General features: G+C 34.3%; 1 long non-coding RNA gene across 1 annotated transcript; it reads right to left on the bottom strand.

Annotated features, from left to right (window-relative positions):
• Window positions 1-2,107: 2,107 nt before the first annotated feature.
• Window positions 2,108-7,615, bottom strand: LOC138699374 (uncharacterized). The gene is made up of 5 exons (XR_011331991.1): window positions 7,359-7,615; window positions 6,594-6,814; window positions 4,146-4,255; window positions 3,793-3,882; window positions 2,108-3,519 (listed from the first exon to the last, which is right to left on the bottom strand). It is a non-coding gene; the product is annotated as an uncharacterized lncRNA (long non-coding RNA).
• Between the last annotated feature and the right edge of the window lie 270 nt (window positions 7,616-7,885).

Here is a 7,885-nt window from a genome sequence, read left to right as displayed (position 1 = left end):
GTAATTATGGTTTCATTAAAGCAGTGGAGCACCTGTTCCTGCTATTTGACAATTTACGGTAATTCATTGTGAGCTTAAGAGGGATTATTTCTCGTGGGCATAAGTCAATTATATACATCTTCCCACCTCTTTAAATATACACTTTCTTTTTTTAGTGAGAATCATCATCAGAATTTCACTTCCCTAAATATTTAGACAGCGTAATTGAAAACCGGTTACTTTGGATTTACATTTATACTTTGATCACACAACAGAAACAGTCACATTTTCAGTCAAACTGAATATCCGGATCCTGCTTTCTTATGATACGACTATGGAGTATCGATTAGTGAGCAAGTAATAATGATCGAATGATTACTTGTACCACAAAGAAGGATGCCAAACTTGCATGTGTTTTTTATGCATTCAACAACCAAAACATTTCAGGAAGTAGAAGTGGTGTTGGGTGGTTTAATGATCGGTAGTACAACAGAAAAAATTGCTACCCTATGGTGTATTTTTCAACTTATATTTTATAGCTCAGTTTTTCATTTTGAAATTTTAAGCTAAGTTTGTTGATAAGTAAAACAGACTAGAATATTTTGTAAAAACATCTTAAAATTATTTTCAGTGGATTTCTTATAAATATAATAACTATTTTAGACAGTAGGTAGCAGATACTAGCATTCAAATTGTTTGCTCTGTACATCCTACAAACATTCCTTATTAATATTATGATGTTTGTTTGGAAAAAGTCAAATTTTGGCTCCATAAAGTCAGGAGCACCACTGTAAACTCATAAACTGTAAATTTTATATAAAGGGCCGAATAGAAGGCAAACGTGATTTTATAATGTAAACAATTAGGATAAAATAAAACCAGAAAAGAGATAAATAACTTACATAAAATATCTTAAAAAATGTTTTAATCGTATAGTTTTAAACCTTTCTTATTATTAAAGGAGAAATAAATTATAAATATAACAGAGAATTATGTTGGCTTAAAAATTAATATCATATGAAGGTACATGAGAAAAAGGGGGAATGTCATATTTTCAACATTCTGAGATAATCCAATTTGAAAGTTTTAACTTTTAATATTGTCTACAATAATTTATGTATAGAAATGATATGTATCATGTTTAGCCTAATGTACTGGCATCATACCTACATAATAATGAAAATTTTAACAAAGTTTTTGTAAGTACAAAAAAATAGAACATAATATGAAGAGAAAGTAGTGGGGAATGTTAGTAGTATCATAACTTCAGTATTGTCATTTTTACACTCTCTGTTATATCACCAAGCTTCTACTAGTGTTTCTTATGTTTTTATTAGTGTCTCTAATCATGATGAGGCAGGCTATCAATAAAGAATCTTCCTTCTGGTCCACAAAATTACCTAAAAACTTGCAAATCAGCAAATTTTTCCTTGGAGACTGTACATAGATATACAAAATAAATTAAGATAAAAACATAATCTTTATGTATGTTATGCAACTTAATATAACTCTTCAACTTGTCTTCATATAATCTCTCTGGAAGGACAAACTCGTTCACTGATGTTGCTGGTAAGTGTAAAGTTGTTCTTGGAGCATTTACAACAGGTCTCTTCCAGTGGCCATTGTGTCTCTGTAGTCCATGAATCGTGGGTGCTCCCTTTTTTGTCTTGTTTTGTAAGGGCATACTTTTTGATACATTGGGGTCAAATACTTGATCCATTGACGAGTCATTGGTTGATCGACTTCTATAACGTGAAAAGATGAGGGCTTATTTTGGGCACTCCTGAAATGATCTGCCCAGCTTTCTGGCATGTTGGCTGGAAACTTTTGATTAATTAGTGTCATGTTTCTATCGCACTCTAATGGCAGGTTGCTTCAATCTCAGTTACGAGTTTACTGCCGTAAAATTAGTAACTTACCATGATTAAGTAGAATTTCTGTTACACCAAGATTGTTTAAGGGTTTTTGGACATGTAACCAGGTTTAAAAGTTTACCGGTCATTGGCGAGCGTTTAAGAAGCTAACAGTAGCTTTGCAAAAACCTTTTAAATACGGTCATCAGCCGACCTCTTAATTTTTGTGCATCTAGACTGCGAGATAAATATATATCACAGCCCCCTAGATACCTATATTGTCGATTGCATGCATTTGCATCCAGAAGCCATGATCAGAATAATCACCTATATGGATTTAGCACCTCATCTTGTGTATTTGCAATATCTGGAAAACGAAGATAGAAAAGAGAGAGAGAGGGGCGATCCCTTTCAAGATTTAGATGATTCTGCATTTCAAAAAAGATTTCGATGACGAAAGAAACTGTGACTTCACTGTTAGAATTAATAGGTGAAAGACTTGAGTTTCTTACTCAGAGAAACAGACCTCTTTTCCCGAGAAATCATGTTCTAACCACTCTTCGGTTTTATGCAACAGGATCCTTCCTTCAAGTGATTGATAACGTTAATAATGTTGGTAAAGCAACTGTGTGCTGCATCAAGTGTCAGATGCTATTACATCATTAGGACCAAGATTTATCAAACTTCCTCTCACACAAGAAGAGCAAAGGGAAGTCATGGAAGGTTTTTTTAGAATTAGTGGCTTTCCAGGGTGCTCTCAATTGCACTCATATAAGAATTCAGTCTCCTGAAGAGGAAAATGGGGAACTGCATAGAAATAGGAAAGGGTATTTTTCACTAAATGTACAAACGGTTTGCGATTGTAATCTGTCTATCAGAGACATAGTAGCAAGATGTCCAGGCTCCACTCATGACAGCACTATATTCCATGAATTTCGTCTGAGGGTCTGTCTGGAAACAAGGGAAATAGCAAATGAATATCTTCTAGGAGATGGAGGTTATCCATAAGTCGTACCTTTTTACTAACCTTCAGAATCCAGGTACACGAGCAGAACAGCGTTATAATACTGCTCACAAAGCTACTCGGAACACTGTTGAAAGACAGTATGGTGTCTGGAAATGACGATTTCCTGTCTTATCTGTGGGCCTTCGATGCTATTTACAAAATATGCCAAACATTATAGTGGCAACAGCTGTGCTGCACAACATTGCTATTGCAGCTCGAGAAAACTTACCTCCTGAAGACCCTGAAGTCAATCATATTCTTAAGTTGATTCCCCAGCAAGATAAAATTCCAAGCCAGAGGCAACCAACAGATACCTGCTGTGCATCTAAACAACTGAGATGATGATAATCCTGGACAAACTATTAGAAGGGCTGTAATCAACAGACATTTTATGTAAAGGTAAGGTGAACTGTCTTTATTCAAACTACCTATTTGAAATGAACCTTAATAATTTGCATTGTTATATTTCCAAAATTTTAATTTTTCTCTTGCCACCTCCTTCTTAATTTTTACTAAGTCTAATTTTTCATTTCTTATTTCCTTTAATAATTTATGTTCTTCTTTTTTCAGCTGGTATTCCTTGTTCAGAAGTTCATGCTGCGTTTCTGTGGCATTTGTAATGGAGTCTGTAGCAGAAACCTTCCTCTTTCCACTTTCTTTCACGGTCTCCGTGGAATGACGCTGCAAGAAATAGAAGTGTTGGTTTTGGAAAAGGAATTTTACTGTCATCCTTATGAGATCTTTATATGTTAGCTCTATTAATCTTATTTTAATACATACTGCGTAACAGAATAAAATTAAAATACTGTAGGTTAATCTGTGTAAGAGGTATTTAAAACTTGAAACAATGAATTTAAGTAATTTCAGGTATTGTAGATATCTAATATCGCTGAAGTTCAAATGTAAGGATTGAACTCCAACACAAAACAAAACTGTTCATCTAAGAACTATTACCTCCCTGTTAAGTTGTGTAGGAGTGATTCGCTCAGAGGTCATGTTGTCGCCTCCGTCATGCTCATCAATCACAGGCATAAAGAACTCTCCCTAAAATACAAATGTTTAACTTAATTCCATGAATAAAATTATAGTTCAGTAACAAACATGATATGGTGATTATTTGTTGTTGCCACATCCCTGTAACTCAAAACCACAATATAATTCCAGTTCCAGTATAGTTGTTTCCTACTCATTCGCAATGCTACAAAATAGCAAAGTTTTTATATGATATGCTTTTGGGTTTCAGTCATGCCTTTTATTAAATAAAGAAATAAAGGGTAATTGTGAACTTCAACTACTATATTACTCACATTAACAAAGTCTTCTAAAACTGCTACTAAGGAAGGCGTCCTTCATAGTGTCGGTGCAGTAGTGCCTGTAAATGATGAAGTGGAGTTCATACCCTGGGAAGTGATAGGTTCTGAAAATTAAAATAATTATTCAAAATAAGTTCAAAATTATGTTATAAAACTATAAATATGTTACGCAAAAGGAAGATGTACACCTCAGTTAGTTTTAGTACTCAGCATAGTTCCAGCCACCGGTGTAACTCACATGGCTGAGGCATTTGCCTTCTGAACTGGAGCTGCGCTTGGGCATGGGTTCAATTTTCGCTTGAGCTGATTATCTGGTAGGGTATTTTCCGAGGTTTCCCCAAACATAAGGCGAATGTCAGGTAATCTATAGCGAATCCTCAGCCTCATCTCGTCAAATACCACCTCCCTATCACCAATTCCATTGACGCTAATTAACTGAGTAGTTGATACATTGTCAACTAAAAGAAAGCATAGTTCTGTATGAGGAGCATCGTTTCAAATCATATTATGTCCACAAAACAAAATTTTACAGAAACAACGAAAAACTGATTACTCCTAATCTGGGTAATTTTTCACGAAATGAAAAATGTGAAGTTATTTTGCTTGAGGTGTACATCTAGGAACCTGAAAAAATGAAATCACTTTTCAATTGTTCTTGAAATTGAAGGAAAATGTGTCGGACTTAATACATTTTGATCCAATAATCGTACTAATGTACGTAATCAAAATCCCTTAATGAGACAAATACATAAAATAAGCAATCATTATTGTTATTATTAAAGAAAAACATTATCTGTTAATATAAAATTTACAATTTCCACATTAAACATTTTGATATACAGGGTGTTCATCATGGTGTCATAGCGTCTTTAATTAGATAAATGAATGCATAAAAAGCATTATTATTATTGTTATTATTCAATAAAACATTATTTTGTTAATACAAAAGAAATCGACATATTAAACAAATTTTGATGTAGGCCTACAGGGTATTCATAACATCCATTCATCTGACTGACTTCATGGTGTTTAAATCTATTTCACATTTTCTCGAATCCTCCTCCTCCTTCTAAACAGCCATAAGTTGCCATATTACCATTGTCCTCATTGCCAGTTACCACAGCATCTGCATCAATGATGCTAGCAAAGAAATCAAAATCTCCTATGCTCCTCCAATCATCCCCAAAACGTTTGCTTAATAAATTATTCTTTTCTTCATCCAGTCCGCTGAATGATTCAATGACTGATGGTTCACGAACAAGACGCATTCTTTTCCCTTTTTTTAAAATGAGACTGAAAATCTTGGACGGGTCATCACAGAGATATGTTGGCTCCATTTTATCTTAACTGTAACAGTTTCATCTGTGATTGACTTCTGTAATATAATTCATTTAATGTCAATGATACCACCCATATTTTTAAAATGTTCGCTGAGTGCTTTTGTAGTCTCTTACACACCATTCCTCACCTAAAATATGAACGAAACCTACAGACTTATAAATACTGTCATAGTCTTTAGATATCAGAATGTCAGAGTTCCTTCGAAGGTGTTTTTCCAAAACTCCAAAGGTTGTGTCAGCGGGGAGGAATGAGTGGCCTCTTACTGGAAAAAGTCAGTGTTATGTTCTTTAACTGCCGAGGAGGTTTTCTTAATAAGAAAGAAAGAAAATGAATGCACAACATGAGCATTCTTATTTTGCCCTCTGCAGCCATCTGCAAAAATCCTCAAGTTATTATTATCAGGAGAGAACTCAAACTTTTCCAGAAAATCACAAAGGCCTGAAGCAAACTCAACAGAGCCTCTGCCAGCTTGATCTGACCAGACATAGAAGTATGGGTTTTTATTTTCTGTATCTGTTATACAACCAGCTCACAAGTAAAAAACTGTATTGTCCGTATTGAATATGTAGAATTGTCAAGAAAAGTGCGCCAGATTGTCAGTATAACCAACATAAGAAAGTAATTAATTAATTTTATTTTTACCAATTCTATAACATGAATATTGGACATAATACAATATGAAACAGACACTATGAAGGACTGAATACGATTTGAAACAACCGCTACTTTTAAGCAGTCATTTACACTGTTAGTGAATACGATTTGATACAATCAGATTTCATAGCGTGAAAGATCGCATCTGAAACCATACGAAAATGTATCAAACTCAATTTTGTCCACCGGTGGACATAATACGATTTGAAACGATGCTCCTCGTATGTACTAAGTAAGTATATTATAAAGCCACTGAGTGAGACAGTGAATTGGGCTGAATAATTGAAAGTGTAGGCTATACTGCCATAGTCCTGTGATGTTAGTTGAATAGTGAGTGTTTTCCTTATTCAAGCTAAGTAGTGAAAGTATAACATTGTACATTGCTTGCGCTCATAATATAGTTGTATGAATAAATATGACCTGCATGATTATTGCTTATTTCATTACCTCCATATGCTGCATCGGAATTGTATGTACTCTTGACAGGAGCACTTGGTTTGATGATGTCTAGGATATGTTCACCAATGTCATCTAATTTTGATGGGCCGCCAATTCCTCCACACCTGTTTTGTATCTTTCTAATTTGTCATTAGCAGAATCCCTTCTCGCTTTCTGCTTCAAGTTTTCGTATGCTGGCTTTAGGTTCACATAAGTCCTTTGTGTTTCTTCTGTGCAGTAAAAATACAATGTTAATATACAGTTACATATAAGGGATCAATTTTTTTTGTCACTTTCATAATTATATAATTATGAGTTTGAGATTATTTAATAAACTGCCTTTATTTCCAAGGGAAATACCATGTCTACGTAGTAACTTCAGTATACGGCTACCTCACTGACAATTATCTTAAAATACTAAAATAGCAGATTTATCTGTGTTTGTCGAATGCACATTATCATACTTATGAAAAGGCAGTTTTCAGTGCCAATAATTTATTTTGTGTGGACAAGGTTGGAATTTTGGAGTAAAGTAGAAGGAAGGTATCCGTGTTCTGAAATTTATCCAAACCCAGCACCTGAATATATGACTAAAAAATTAGGTAAGCCTACAGCTGTAATTTCAACTACTTGTAGATCTACAATATGCATTATACTAATTGTACCTGTTGATGAACTAGGCTTATCCTCTAACTGTAAAGTTATTACGTAAGTTCTACAATCCTACAGGAAAATAAATACATACATACAAATAAATATAAATTAATAACTTACCAGAAAGATAACCGAATTCTTCTGCAATTTTTCGCCAAGTTGCGTCCTTTTCTTTTAGTGAAATGCCGTCCGTTTTCTTATTTTCTATTAAATGTTTATATTTCTCTACAAGCTCGATGAGCATTTCCACTTCACGTTTACTGAAGTTCGGCGCTCTTACTCGATTTCCTTCCATAATAGAGGCTAAATTTAACGAAATTGTAACAAAACGGAAGAGCTGAGTCTTATTGTTTACACAAATTCGGCAGACAAAAGAATAACACATTCAGTCACTCCCACCAGGATACTACATTTCAATTGCTGCAAATACGAATAACAGCAAGATAACTGCCCGCCAAGTAACTACGGTAAAGAAATCATGATAAGTAATGGTGCAACAGATTTCCTCCTTAAACGTGATAACGATATTACCACGGTTAACTATTAAAGCATTTTAAACAAGATTGAAGCAACCAGGCATAAATATGAGTACCCATAAATTGGAATATATCATTTTCACATAAACTAGGCATTTGGCATCGTGAACT

The sequence above is a fragment of the Periplaneta americana genome, chromosome 1 (assembly GCF_040183065.1).
Source record: "Periplaneta americana isolate PAMFEO1 chromosome 1, P.americana_PAMFEO1_priV1, whole genome shotgun sequence".
NCBI classification, from domain to species: Eukaryota; Metazoa; Arthropoda; class Insecta; order Blattodea; family Blattidae; genus Periplaneta; species Periplaneta americana.
Note: the sequence above shows the minus strand (reverse complement) of the source record. Positions and strands in the feature narration are given on the sequence as shown.